The following is a 15,609-nucleotide window of genomic DNA, read 5'->3' on the forward strand; positions in this document are numbered from 1 at the left end:
ACATAAATTCACCCCCCACCCCCATTGGACTAAATATATCATTGTCCACAGTAGACTTTCACGAACATTAATAGTACTTCACCTTAAAGAAATGAGGGTGCTTTTAAAAATGTGAACCAATAGGCTTAAATAAGTTACATTCCTATTTGCTGTTTGTAGAATTTATATTCAACACATCGGCCTGAAATATTCTCTGACTCGTAACTCCCTTCTTCTCCATTTTCAAAAAAAATCTAAGACAAGACTAAGTTACCAACCAGTCTTAAAAATCTTTTATAAACCCATGCTACTATAAATTATGTGACTAAATGATATTAAAAATAATTATAAGAAATATGGTGGCTTTAAAATTTGTACGTGCTTTTATTATTTAGTGTTAATACACATATGGTGTCCCCATGTTTTATTGTCCATTTTTGTTCTAATTAAAAAACATCCTCATTAAAAAGGGGCAAGCTGAGCCCCTTTTTAATTACTCTAAGGAGTTAGGTTAAGTTTCTCAACATGACACATCTTTAAGAGAATCTGGGCTGCTTAGTTAAGTATGCAGTCCTCCCACCTTACTGTAGTCCTAGAGAATTACAATCTCTAATTCAAGACAAAGTCTGAAAACCATGGGTAGGGAACTCAATTTTCCTTATATCTATATGTCGTAGATATATAAACTCATAGGTTTCTATGCCCTTGAAACTTAGCTAAAATTAGCTAAAATCTACGTCTTTTTTTTACCTTTAATAGGATTGAAATTATATTTTATACTGTATCACAGTTGCAGTATTTAATATAACTACTTGTAATTGACCTTGTATTAACCTTGAGTCCCCATCATCTCTGGTGGTAGGATGAAATTTAAACTTAAAATTCCAGTTTGGGTCAATATTTAATTGAAGTTCATCTCCCTTTTCAAAGAGTTTCTTTGCTTCTTCCCTAGATATTTGCACTTACCACATAGCGGTTGGGTTAACGGTGTGTTAACCCAAACTAATTAAAGCAGGAGTGGAGAATTCTGGACTTGGCTGTGCCTTTTAGATTCTTCCTCTTGAGAATTTGAACTGATTTTCTACGTTTGGGTGAGGCGACAGCTGTTCCCATTGTAATGATCACTGTCACAGCAAAGGCACCCTTACTCCCCGCTGCTGAGGAGGTCCCCAGCTGCCTCTGCTCCTGTCCTGCCTCAGGTCCATCCCGCTCTTCTTGAGCCTTCTACAGGACCCCTCATTTTCTTGAATTGTTTTGACAGTGTCTGTTCTCTGCAACCCATGACCTACTGACTGGCATGGTTCTAAATCTATCTACTGATGCTAAGGAGTTTTTTTTGGATTGTGTACTTTTTATGCTGTTGAAGCCTCAACCTAATGTGTGACTTTTATAACCTAGGTAAAGATGTTTTTTTCAGTGGTATCTTTTCTAATCTCTCCGCCTTTTAAATAGATGCTGTTAAATCCTGTAGCCCTAGTGCTGGTAAGCACTTCCTCCACCCCCTCTCCTGCGAGTCCCTTACAAATTCAGGTCCACTCCATATGCATTTTGTTTTTAAGATTTTATTCATTCATGAGAGACACACAGAGAGAGGCAGAGACACAAGCAGAGGGAGAAGCAGGCCCCCTGCAGGGAGGCTGATGTGGGACTCGATCCCGGGACCCCAGGATCACAACCTGAACCAAGGCAGACCCTCAACCACTGAGACACTCAGGCGCCCCACTGTCATATGGAGGGGAGTTGGGGAAGATGAGAAAGCTGAGACCTGCTCCTAAGGAGGTCACAGTGGAAGGAGCCTGCTGTTGTGAGGCAGAAAGGATGAAGGAAACCAGAGCACAGAGCGCTGCACAAGAGGCACCCAGGGCACACAGCAGTCTAGACAGGCCTGCAAGTTGCAAGTATTGGTACGATTTTACCTGGAAGGGCAGGAAGAGCTGCTCCAGACAAAGGTGAGGGTCTTCCAAAAAGTAGTGACTAAGACCCTTGGGAAGACTGCAGAGGCTGATGGGGAAAGCCACGGGCTATCAGAAACCCTGAGGTGATGCTTCCGTGTTGCTGCCCCACCCCCCTCCCCGCAACTGGGTGACTCATTTCCCCGCTCTCGGCCTGTCACTCTGTCTCACCTGTGAAGTAGGAACAGCACACACTCTGCCTACCTTATAAATTGTCTAGACCAGTGTGCAGGCTTCAACCTGTTACTGAAATGAGAAGCCGACTTAATGGCTTAATGGAATGTGACCAGCATTTATTTTTTTTTCTTTGAAAAATACGAAGCATGAGAGTACATGATGTGTTGTAATAACATGGTTTTGTTTCACTAACCTTCTGTTTCTGTGTGTTTTGTGTGTGTTTTACTTTGTTATATGTTGTACCAGTAGGTAAGGTCTTTGAGGCAAGGATTTGTGTTTCCTTCCCTCCCTTCCTCTTGGTTCATGGCTGTATTCTGCTTAGACTAGTATTTGGCATATAGTAGGAGACCAGGACCTGCATATTGAAGGAATGAATGAATGAACATATATGAGTTGGGTCATGATGGAAAGGGTTTTGTTTTTGTTTTTTTTTACTGTGAGTCATGGCAAAAAAAGGTTGTGAAAGCCAGTGCTCAATAATCCAGATGATAGAGGGTGCCTGGGGGCTCAATCTGACTCTTGGTTTTGGCTCAGGTCATGATCTCAGGGTTGTGAGATCGAGCCCCATGTCGGGCTCTGCGCTCAGCATGGAATCTGCTTGAGATTCTCTCAGTCTTCTCTAAAATAAACGAATCATCATCATAATACAAATGATAGTGCTTTGTATGATTCTGGAATTTAAACTGAAATGACTTCATAATTTCAAAGAGATTTTTCCCCCCTGAACAATCTATAAAATGTCTCATTAAGTTATCTCTGGTCTTTCCTTCACTTTGGCAATAGAAACTCAGCCTTTCTGGGAGTTTAAGGCCCACCAAGGCAAGGGTTTTGGCAAATATGGTTACACTGAGAATAGAAGATCAAACTAGAGAATGTCAAGTCATTGGTGCAGATGCCCCCACTACGAGCATCCCTCCTGAGTCCCGTTCAGCATCAGCTCAGCCCATGTTTACTGAATGCTGTTCTTCACCTCTGTATGCATAGCGGACACAATTCTTTTTAAATGAGCAAATGCAGAACTTCACTGTCCTCAACCTGAGAATCTAGAGCGGGTCAGACCAGCACGCTAGGAGGTAACACTGATTGCACCTTCCTAGTGAGAGGATGAACCTGGCTAGGCCACGGAAGCCTACATTGGGATAAGCATTTGGGGGGTACCTGGCCGGCCCAGTCGGTGGAGCATATGACCCTCGATCATTGGGGTCATGAGTTCGAGCCCCACATTGGGTATAGAGATTGCTTCAGTAAGTGGATCTTTATTTAAAAAGAAGAAGCATTTGAACTTGGCTTTTGAAAGAAGAGACTCTCAGCCAGGAAAGATAGGAGAGCAACCGTGAAAGCAAAGGAAGAGCCTGCACAAAAGCAGAGCAGACATAGGGGCCATCTTGAAGCACCAAAAGTCCAATTTGGCTGGTCTTGTGTGGATAGATTTGGACAAATTTGTATACTGTGATAATCAGAAGTGAGGCCAAAGGCGCTGTGGGACTCGTCCTTCCAGAGAAGCTAAGGCCGCACTGGGGTGAGGCCCTCACTTCATCCAGCGACTGGCGCCAGCCCCGGGCCCAGCAGCACTTGCCCGCACCATGGCCTCCATCTCAGAGCTCGCCTGCACCTACTTGGCCCTCATCCCGCACAATGATGAGCTGACGGTCACTAAAGATAAGATCAGTGCCCTCGTTAAAGCAGCAGGTGTAAATGCTGACCCTCTCCAGCCGGACTTGCTGGCAAAGGTCGCGGCCAGTGTCTACATGGGGAGCCTCGTCTGCGATGCAGGGGCTGGTGGACCTGCCCCAGCAGGACATCCCCCCCCCACCACCACCCCACTGAGGAGAAGAGAGTGGAAGCAGGAATCAAGGAGTCGGATGATGACGTGGGTTTTGGTCTTTTTTGACTAACCCTCTTCTGTAACCCGTTCAATAAAAAGCTGAACCCCCTTTTTTTGGATATATTTCAAACATTCATTCAACTAATCTCTACACCCAATGTAGGGCTCATTTTTTTTGAAAGGGGGAGGGGACATGCTGATCTGGGTCATTTTTGCCACAGCCAGTGTACAGCACGTGGCATTTTGCAGACCACAGGAATTAGTTCAGGATTAGACACGTTAACCAAATTCAACCCAAATGAGACTCCAGGAGAGATTTGCTGGGCTGATGGAAAAGACACGTTTTCACCTTTGAGAATGCTAACAAAAGGGAGTCTCCCTCTAGATGTGTAAAAGGAAATACACACCTGTATGTTTATAGATAATTTATATTTACGTAGTGACCATAGTGACCGTGAGATGGAACAAGTCTCAGAATGAAGCCACTGCCATATAAGGGGTGGCAGAGAGAAAGTAGCTGGGTCCTTGATGCCATCATTGAGTTGCCGAGTCAAACAATCCCTAAAATATGCAACCTTCCTCTGGGATTTCCAGTCATGGGAGGTAATCCTTATTTTTATTTGCACTGACTCAGCCGCATGCCACACCGCTAGGCAGGGGGGAAGCAGAACTGGAACCCGAATCTCTCACCCACACCTCCTCCTGCAGTCTTCCGTGTCACCACAGTTAGTCACCTGTGCCCTCCCTCCCCTGCACTTAGTTGCCTGCCCGGCACCTGCGGACCTGAACCCATCCACGCCATGTCCCTTCCCAATCACCCTACCGTGAGCTCTGGAATTTGTTTCAACCACCAAAATAAGTCTCTGCCTTCCATCTTTTCCTCAGTCCCACCTTTGTCTCCCTCCCTGCATTGTTGATACCTGGCTTTCTCTTGGGGCCTTCTGGCATCTTCTGCCTTAGGAGGAAGCAGCTCAGGGCTTCACGCCTGGGCTCTAGGCTCATTCGTTGTTAGAACTCCAGAATATTGTTTTAACTTAATTTAAAAATTCACTTCTTAAAAAAAAATTAAAATTCACTTCTTAAAACCAAGAAACAGACTCTTAACTACAGAGGACAAACTACTGATCACCCGAAGGAAGGGGAAACAGGTAATGGGGATCAAGGAGAGCACCCATCGTGATGAGCACCAGGTGATGGGTGTGTGGAGGGACTGAATCACTACATTGCACACCTGGGACTAATATTACACTGTATGTTAACTGGAATTTAAGTGAAAACTTAAATTCACTTCTTAAAAATGCATGTCCCCGCCCGACCTTTAAAAAGTCATGCCATGCCAGTGTCCTTGACAGTATGTCTGGGGACTCCAAGTCCCCAAGGACCTTGAGTCCTACTTCTCAGTCTTCATCCCCTCTCAGCTGTTACCCCGAGGACATCAACAGCCTCCTCGGGATGAGCCAACCCTCGTCCACCTGGTCAAATTCAGTTGTCTGCCTTCTTCCCCAGTCTCACTTGAACTCTCAGCAGCATTTCCCACGACTGATCACGCCCTCATTCTTAAAAATGCTAACTGCATCTGTCTTCAGCCACCTCACTCCCCTGTGTTTTCCAACTACTTATTAGTTGTTTATTCTCAGTCTCATTGGCTGGCTTCTCCTCCTTCCAAGTGCAAAATGTTGGACTACCCTGGAGATCAGCGTTTCCATCTCTTTCCTACCACCTAGAGTCATTGCCTGGGTGGGTAATCCTACCCAGTACCATGGCTTAAATAGTGATTATCTTCTGATTACTTTCAAACTTCTATCACCAGCCCTGACCTCTCCCTTTGTGGTGTTTAGTCTCCAAAGATGGTGGCCATTGATTCCTCCCATCCCCGTAGGCACAGGCCACTGTTCTCATCAAAAGGTAGCATCTGTTTCCTCTCCCCTTGCACACGAGCCGGCCCAGTGACTTGTTTTGACAAACAGGATATAGTAGAAGAGATGGTAAGTCAGTTTGGACCTATCCTTTAAGAGGCCTGATGGTTGTACTCCAGAAACCAATATTGCACTGTATGCTAACTAAAATTTAAAAAAAAAGAAAAAAAGGGGTTCTGACAGCTTCTGCTCTAATCCTCCCTGGAGAAGCCAGCCACTGGATAAGAAGTCTGTTCCCTGTGACCACCATGCTATGCTGCAAGCTAAGCACACGGAGAGGCCACATGGTAGACCTGAGGTGCAGGCAGTCAGTGAAATCACAGGACCGTCCTGCTCTGGCCTGCTACCAACTGAAGCAGCCGAGTGACTGACCCCAACTGATGCCACGTAGAGCAGAACTGTCCAGCGTAGCACAGTGAACCCACAGAATTGTTAAGAAATAATATATTGTTGCTGTTTCAAATGTCTATGTTTTAGGGTATTTTATTAGCAGCAAAAGATAATTGAAATACCCTTGGTCTCCAAACTCTCATATCCATTGTCAACATGACATCTCCACTTGAAAGTCTAATAGGCATCCAAACTTAACATGCCCCAAATCAGTCTCTTGACACCTCATCTATCCCACATACTCTTCCCTCAGGGTCCCCCATCTCAGTAAATAGCCATTTGCACAGCCACAAATATAGGAGTCATTCTAGACTCCTTTTCACACTCCTCTTGGAATCTCAACGACTCTCACCTCGGAATCTACCCAGAATCCCATGATTTCTTACCAGTTCCACTGCCATCACCTTGTTCCAAGCCGCCATTGTGATTTACCTAGACAAGTGCAATAGCCTTCTAACTGGTCTTCCTCTTTCCACATTTGCCTCCTGCCCTTCACCTCACCCCATAGCTAAGAACATTCAGTACAGCAGCCAGAGAGATGCTTATAAAATGTTAAGTGTGGCACATGAAAAGATGCTCAGCATCACTCATTAGGGAAATACAAATCAAAACCCACAGCCACACCCATCAGGATGGCTACTATCAAAAAAGCAAGGATTGGTGAGGATGTGGAGAAACTGGAACCCTTGTGCACTCTTGGTAGGAACGTAAAATAGTGCAGCCACCACGGAAAACAGGATAAGTGGTACTTCAAAAAATCAAATACAGAATTACCATTTGCTAAGCAATTCCTCTTCTGGGCATATACCCAAAAGAACTGAAAGCAGGGACCCAAACAGATGTTTGTACACCCATGTTCATAGCAGCATCATTCACAGCAGCTAAAAAAGATGGAAACTCCCTTTCATGAAGATGGCGCCGAAGGTGAAGAAGGAAGCCCCTGCCCCTCCCAAAGCCAAAGCCAAAGCAAAGGCTTTGAAAGCTAAGAAAGTGGTGCTGAAAGGTGTGCAGTCACAAAAAAAAGATCCATACGTACATTGCCTACATTCTGACGACCCAAGACCCTGTGTCTCGGAAGGCAGCCCAAATATCCTCGAAGGCGCCCCCAGGAGAAACAAGCTTGATCACTCTGCCATCATCAAGTTTCCCCTGACTACTGAGTCAGCCACGAAGAAAATAGAAGACAACAACACACTTGTGTTCATTGTGGATGTCAAGGCCAATAAGCACCAGATCAAACAGGCTGTGAAGAAGCTCTATGGGGTCAACACCTTGATCAGGCCTGATGGAGAGAAGAAAGCATATGTTCGACTGGCTCCTGACTATGATGCTTTGGATGTTGCCAACAAAATTGGGATCATCTAAACTGAGTCCAGCTGGCTATAAATCTAAATGTAAATTTTTTCACTATAAAAAAAGGTGGAAACTACCCAAATGTTCATCAGTGAGTGAATGGATAAACAAAATGTGTCAAACACCCACCATTTGCTTCGTTGTGGATGGACCTGGAGGGTATTATGCTGAGTGAAATAAGTCAATCGGAAAAGGACAAACATTATATGGTCTCATTCATTTGGGGAATATAAAAATTAGTGAAAGGGAATAAAGGGAAAGGAGAGAAAATGAGTGAAAATATCAGTGAGGGTGACAAAACATGAGACTCCTAATTCTGGGAAATGAACAAGGGGTAGTGGAAGGGGAGGTGGGTGGGGAGTTGGGGTGACTGGGTGATGGGCACTGAGGGAGACACTTGGTAGGATGAGCACTGGGTGTTATGCTATATGTTGGCAAATTGAACTCCAATAAAAAAATTAAAAGAAAAAATATGTCCTATGTATATAATGGAATATTATGTGACCTTTAAAAAGAATGAAATTCTGGTACATGCTACTGCATAGATGAACCTTGAAGCTATTATGCTAAGTGAAATAAGCCAGACACAAAAGGACAAATGTATGATTCCACTAATATAAGGTACCTAGAGTATCAAATTCATAGACACAGAAAGTAAAACAGTGGCTACCAGGGGCTGGGAGGGAGGGGGAAACGATGAGTTCTTGTCTGATGGGTACAGAGTTACAGAACAGAGAATGACAAAGTTCTGGAAGTGGATAGCTGTGATTATTGCACAACAATGTGAATGTACTTAAAAATGTTGAGAATGGTTGATTTTATGTATATTTTACCACAATAAAATTTCCAGAAATATAAGTAGGATCATGAAATGTTTCTTCTCTGATGAGTTTCCATTTCACTAAAAGTCAAAATCTTTATAATGAATTACAAATATACAAAATATTGTCAAATGAGTCTAGCTGTTGGAACAAAAAGAATTTAGCTGAAAACAAGGTGAAGTCCTCCCCTTGAATCTTAATGTACTCTCACTTTCCCCCCTGGAGTTATTAAGTACTTCTCCTGAGAGGCCATCTATTGAAAATGGCCAATGATCAAAATGACCATTGGAATTTGAACCAAACGTATATATGTGTCTATCCCATAGGAGGACCGGCAGGGCTGAATGATAACGAAGGTCCGTCCCTGATCCAGAGCAATATCCTTGTTCTGTGCATCTTCGGTGAGGCAAACCACCCTGGGCCATCAAACAAAAACTGGTTTGACCTGAGACGCTCAGCCCTTCCACTCTTCTGGAAGGTGTTGATGTATTCTTAGCCCCTCCTGTCTGCCTTAATGTCAAGCAAAAGCAACTCTGAAGAGAGAGTCCTGTGGATGCCTCTGGGACTTCAGGGCCATTGCACTTGCTGTGCCCTCTACCTGACATGCCCTGCTCCCTTATGCCCACGTGGCTGGTTCCCTCAACAGCTCCAGTCTTTAAGTGTCATCTTTTCAATGATGCCTTCTTAACCTCTTTCTCCCCAGTGCAACCTGGTTTAATTCTTCCCTGTGGCTCTTGGCACCTTATAAAATAGAATGTGACTTACTTCCTCAATTTGTTGCCTGCCTTATCCTACTAGGATATAAGGGTCACAGGGGCAGATGCTTTTATGTGGATGTTTTTTTTTTTCCCCATCATCCCTAGTCCTTAGGACAGTGCCTGATATATCATGACAAGTGTTCAAATATTTTATTTTATTTTAAATATTTATTTGAGAGAGAGAGAGAGCGAGCGAGCTGGAGGCAGGGATAGAGGGAGACAGAATCTCAAGCAGACTCCCTGCTGAGTGCAGAGCCCACTATGGGACTGGACTTCACAACCCTGTGATTATGACCTGAGCCGAAACCAAGAGTTGGGTGCTCAACCAACTGCGCCACCAGATGCCCCCTGTGTTCAAGGATTTTAATGGATGGGTAAACTCAGTCTGATCATCCAAAGGGAACAACTGTATCTCAGTCCTCAGCAGTGGACCCTCTCTGCAAGTGAAATGTACACATGAACATATACTAAAAACCTATCATTTTGGGAGGGGGGCAGTTCCTAGACTCCCTGCAGCCCCGCCATGAGTGTCTGGTTAAAAATTCTTTGATCACAAGTAATTTAGCTGAGATGCTTGGGTGGCACAGTTAGGCGTCTGACTCTTGGTTTCTGTTCCAGTTGTGATCTCAGGGTTGTGATCTCAGGGTCGTGATCTTCTCGGGGTCATGATCATAGGGTCATGAGATGGGGCCCATGTTGGGCTCTGCACCAAGCACAGAGTCTGCTTGAGACTCTGTCCCTCTCCCCCCTGCCCCTTCCCCTCACACTCACTCTCTCTAAATAAAACAAATAAAATCTTTTTTTTTTTTTTAAAGTAATTCAGGGGCACCTGAGGGGCTCAGTCAGTTGAGCGTCTGCCTTCAGCTCGGGTCAAGATCTCGGAGTCCTGGGATTCAGCCCTGCGTTGGGCTCCCTGCTCAGCGGGGAGTCTGCTTCTCCCTCTCCATCTGCTCGTGCTCTGTCTCCCGCAAATCAAATAAATACATTTTTTAAAAAAGTAATTTAGCTGCTATACATCTTTGGCTGACTCTCCAATGCAGCCTTTTGGAAACATCCATGCCACAGATGTGATTACTACTGGGAGCTCCCAGGAGACTCAGAGCCTTGCAAGACTAGCGAATACAGCAAAGCTGGCAGCCACAGCTCTGTTAAGAAAACAAGAGACTGTGCCAGCCCGTCATTTTTCATAACTGAGCTATTAATTCAACTTATCTTAGGACATCATCCAACAGCGAAAGTACAGGCTCCGAGCCGCCACAAACCGGGGCGCTGCCCTCCTTCTCCAGAGGCGCAGACCTTCATTTGAAAACCGATCTTCTCCCAGTTTAACCATTTTGTGAGTCAAACGCTCACAGATGCAAAGCTGCTCCCCCCGAGTACACTTGGCTCCCTGGAACAGGAGACGGCGCAGGGGGACTCTCATCTGCGTGGAGGTTCTGCTCAACGTTGCCAACTTCTGAGACAGCAGAACCGAGAGGACTGACTGCCCCTCAGAGGAGCTCACAGGTACAACATGCCACATGAAGGCTGAGAAGTAAGAATTTTGCAGAAGGGGTGATGGCAGGGGAGTGGGTAAAAGGGGGAGGTTACCCCGAGCAGAAGGTGAGCAAGGAGTGGAATGACAGGGAGGGAGCAGACAGTATAACAGAATGACCAGCAATGCATGTGGAGGGTGTGGAGCTTATCAGAAAGGCTTTGGAGAGCCAGCAGAGGGATTAAGACGGAATAAGATTTATATTTAGTGAGATTTTCCCAAGAAGTGGTGGGTAGACTGGTGAGAACAAGGAGGCTACAGGTTGCTTTTAAACGATCATGGGGCAAAATGGTATGGACTGCCCAAGGTGCTGGCGGTGAGGAGAATGGAAGGGAAGAGAGTCAAAGGATATTAAGCTAGAGAGAATTATCCACTAGTGGAAAATGATTATGGAGGATGACAGAGGATTGGGGAGAGGACAGAGCGAGGTTCCAGAATAACTGTACAGTTTCTGGCTTGCACAACAAGGTGGATACGGGTGCCATTTCCTTAGGAAGAAATATAGGGTTAAGGGAGGCTCCTGGGTGGCTCAGTGGTTGAGTGGCTGCCTTTGGCTCAGGTCATGACCCCGGGGTCCTGGGATGAGGTCCTTCATTGCGCTCCCCACAGGGAGCCTGCTTCTCCTTCTCTTGTGTCTCTGCCTCTCTTTGTGTGTCTCTCATGAAAAAATAAATAATCTTAAAAAAAAAGAAATATAGGGTGGGGACATGGGGTTGGGGAGCCTTTCTCAACTGGAGCTCCACTAGAGAAGTAAGCCTTAATGCCCTAAGGCCTCTATTGTCTGGGATGAATTCACATCTCTCCCCTGCATCCAGAACTTGTTTCTGAGCAATTATTTTAGCTCTTGTACATATAGAACAAAGCACTAGATATGTATTTGAGTACTGGTAGAGTACTAGTTAGGTACTTGAGTCATTTTCTGCATTCTGTGGTTCAGAGGAAGGACCTCAGTTGAGAAAGGTTTAGATAATGCAGGTCTCCTTATGCTAAGTCCATGGAGTGGATGAAATTGCCCCAAGAAAGTATATAAGATTGAATCAGTATAAATGAGAGGGTCAAGGGATGAGGAGCTCAGCAAAGAATCTAAAGACGCGCCGGAAAAACCAGGAGACTGGGACACCTTAAATTCTCATGGAAGCCAATGAGAAGATAATCTCAGAAAGGATGGGAGGTGGGGGCAGTGGTCAAGCTCTTTCCGAAAGTGTGGTTATTGTGTCACTGATGGTGATAGAGACGATTCTTGGAGTTTATATGGGCAAACATCTTAAATTGCAATAGTTCTATGTTTATTTCAAGTAATACAGCCTTTATGTTATACACAATAAACATATCTGTTCCTTAGTTTTTGACGGTTACTGTGTACCAGGCATTGTTCTAAGTGTTTCATATGTGTTAATGTTCTTACCTAATCCTCACCACAACCTTATAAGATATTGTTGTCCTTCCCTTAAAAATGAAGAAATTGAGGCCCAGAGAGGTCAAATAACTTGTGGAAGGTCACAGAACTAGTAAGAAGCAGAGCTGGAATTTGAACCCAAATGGTTTGAGAAACTCTGCTTAAAAGAAAGCTACTAGGGGATCCCTGGGTGGCTCAGCAGTTTAGCACCTGCCTTTGGCCCAGGGCGTGGTCCTGGAGTCCCGGGATCGAGTCCCGCGTTGGGCTCCCTGCATGGAGCCTGCTTCTCCCTCTGCCTGTGTCTCTGCCTCTCTCTCTGTGTCTCTCATGAATAAATAAATAAAATATATTTTTTAAAAAGTTACTACTATTATTTGCTTTAAAATAAATTCCAGTAAAAAATAAATGAATCAATTTAAAGAAAATATCAAATAAATAACAGACCAAGTGGACTCAGCTATCACAGCAATTGTGGAAGAAGAAGTAAATGAATGGCGAACCCTTGGGGAACAGTGCTCTGGCTGGAGAGTTACAGCGAGAAATCATGAGTGACGTGAGCAAGCGAGAGAAATACGTGACAGGGAACCAAACCAAACATAGTCGACACATGTCCTGAGAATACAGTGCAAAAGGAAACATCTGGATCATACTGTTCCCTGCCTAGGGGGAGGTCACACTGCATCCTTTCAATTCTGGGTCATGATCTTTGGGACAGACAATAACAACAAACCACAACTACAATATTCACTACTAACTATCAAAAGTGCACTTGTTATTGTGAGGGTGAGATTCCTTAATAACATCTTGAAGGATTCACTGGGTTTTTAAAATTTGGCCAAACTCTTCAACATCATGACCGTAGTTAAGTGTATTAGAAATGTGCTAAATTACTTCCTTGATTGCATTTTGAACATTTCAACAGCTGAGTACATTGTAAATACTCCAGCAGGAATTTTTATTTCTCATCATTATTTCTTTGGGATCCCGTGAGAAATACAAGAATCTTGTTTATTGCTGAAATATATCTTGTTTAATATCTTTCGTGGCTGTCCCTAGTGTCTTACCAGCAAAAAACAGTAGTGAAAATGCTCCTAGACAGGGGGAGAACTGATATAGGGCAACAGAAAGGAAGAAAAGGAAAAGAAAATGCATTGGGGAAGGAAGACGGGATTGTACACCTTCTGAGGCTCCAGGTCGTAATCTGGGAGAAGGCAAGAAAAAAGAGATGAAACAAGTTGAATGAGCCAAGCATAGGCTCTCCTATGGTCACGGAGACCCTCCTCTAGGCACTGGAAACTAATGTCTTGGCACCTAAGTGAGAGTGAGGGCAGCCCAGGCCACTGGCACATTTGCCCACACTCCACGTCCCTTGCTGATGCTCGCCTGCACTTTCTTTGGTCCTTTCAAGGTCTTGGTAGCACATTGTTTCCATGGCAACCCCTGGGAGTGTTTGTCCTTGAGGCCTAGAGAACCATGTGCTACCCCGGACCCCTGGACCTCCAGGCTGGGTGTGCAACCTTCCCAGCACCCTCAGCGGGACTGGGTCACGTCTCCATCTGTACCTCATGACTACAGCTCTCTTGCAGCTGCTGGAATCAGGCCCCTCAAGATTTCCACAGATCTACTTTCTGCAGTAAAGGGAGAGAACAGAAATATGTCCCATCTGGCAGGTGCAAATGAGGTACTGTTACTAGTAACAATTCAAATGTCACCAGTTCTTGCCAGTCCTTCTCCAACCCAGCATTCTGGCCTGAAAATCGACCCCAGGTGTTGTGTGGGTGTCTTACCTGGTTTTGCCAGCATCCTTACTCTAATCTCTTCTTGGGTCCTTCCTCTCAGCTGGAAGATTCTGTGATTCTATGGGGTCCGTGAGAAGGGTGGTAGGATTTCCAGGCACTTGTTGTTGATGTTTTAAACTCTTCCTTATAGAAAATTTCAAGCACGTACAAAAGGACAGAGGAGAGTATAACAAACCCGCATGGACCCCTTGCTCCAACAGTGACCTACTCTAAGCCAATTTGTGTATCATCTACATTTGCGTTGACACTACCCCCCTCTGGATTATGCTGAAGCAAATCCTTCAGTCTTTCAGACTAGATCTCAAAAAAGACAGCTCCTAAAAAAATAAAACTGAATGCAAGAGTATTTAAGCCTGGGTTTCTGTGTATAAAATGCTGCGTCCATATATGCATTTTCCTGAGAAAATAAATGGTCAATATCTTCTGTTAAATTTTTAAACTGGTCCAGAAGTTTAAATTTTAAAAAGCACTGCTCTAAGTGGGACAATGAGACGACAGCCAGTCTGCCCGAGGGTCAATAATTCCCAATGAAACATCTCATCTTTTCACCATTATCGCCATTATACCCATTTGGAAAGCTTTTTCAGAACCTTCTTTTTTTTCAGCAATGATGTAGAGCCGTAAATGTCTATTTTAAATGTTTTCAGGATTAAATATACTCTTCCAAAACCAAAAATAATAATTTAGAGAGCAGAGAAACATTAATTAGGTGCATGTATACCATGGACAATATACAGTCACCTACAAGGGCTTCCTAAATGGGCTCCCAGCCACCCAGTGAAGAAATCCAAGCTGGAGAACCAGAGGGAGGGGCAGCCAGAACAATTTCACTCAGAGCATCAGCTCAGGAGTGTAGCATGTGAGCAAAGCACTGCTCAAAATGTCCTTATGTTGTAAACTACAAAGGAGAACATCACTTCCAGGAATGTGATATGAAAATAAAAAACATTCAGAGGCCGCCTGGGTGGCTCAGTCGGTTAAGCATCTGCCCTCAGCTCAGGTCATGATCTCAGGGTCCTGGGATGGAGCTCCTAGTAGGGCTCCCTGCTCAGCGGGGAGCCTGCTTCTCCCTCTCCCTCTGCCCCTCTCATGCCCCACCTTGTGCACACACACACTCTCTTTTTCTCGCTCTATCTCAAATAAAATCTTTAAAAGAAAAGAAAAAATTCAGAAACCATACATACTGCTGATTAAGTTTAAATAACTAAGTTATTTTAATAAAACAGACAAAATATACATTAATTTTTTTTATTTCCAAAAATCTGGGTTAAACAGTCAAGCTGCACATACATAAACCAAACAACTAAAAAAAAAAAAAAAAAAAAAAAAAGCCCAAAAAACCCAGAACCTTGCAAATCGTCAACAGACTCTAATAGACTATCAACTAGAGAGCTGGACTAGATGAACAAGAAAATCCCTTCCACCTCTGACACTACGACAGAATACAGATGCCACATGTGCTTTCCCACACGTATGCCCCCACCTGCACATGTGCACGTGTGTACACGCACAGGCATCAGTGGGCGGAGAAAGAAAAAGTTGAAAATGGTACATTAAAATCGTTCAAGTTACTTATCATTTCTTATATTATTCAGAGTGATGTTTCCAGTGTTAGGAAATGATAGATACCCTCCTCTACACCAAAAAAAAAAACAAAACAAAAACAAAAACAAAAACAAAAAACATACAAACAAAACAAACCCCAACAT

The 15,609-nt window shown here is 44.2% G+C and overlaps 1 pseudogene; it reads left to right on the forward strand.

The window, feature by feature from the left end:
- Positions 1-3,680: 3,680 nt before the first annotated feature.
- On the forward strand, positions 3,681-8,254 carry LOC129494830 (60S acidic ribosomal protein P1-like; annotated as a pseudogene).
- The last annotated feature ends 7,355 nt before the right edge of the window (positions 8,255-15,609 follow it).

This window comes from Nyctereutes procyonoides, unplaced genomic scaffold (genome assembly GCF_905146905.1).
Source record: "Nyctereutes procyonoides isolate TBG_1078 unplaced genomic scaffold, NYPRO_anot_genome, whole genome shotgun sequence".
Lineage (NCBI taxonomy): Eukaryota > Metazoa > Chordata > Mammalia > Carnivora > Canidae > Nyctereutes > Nyctereutes procyonoides.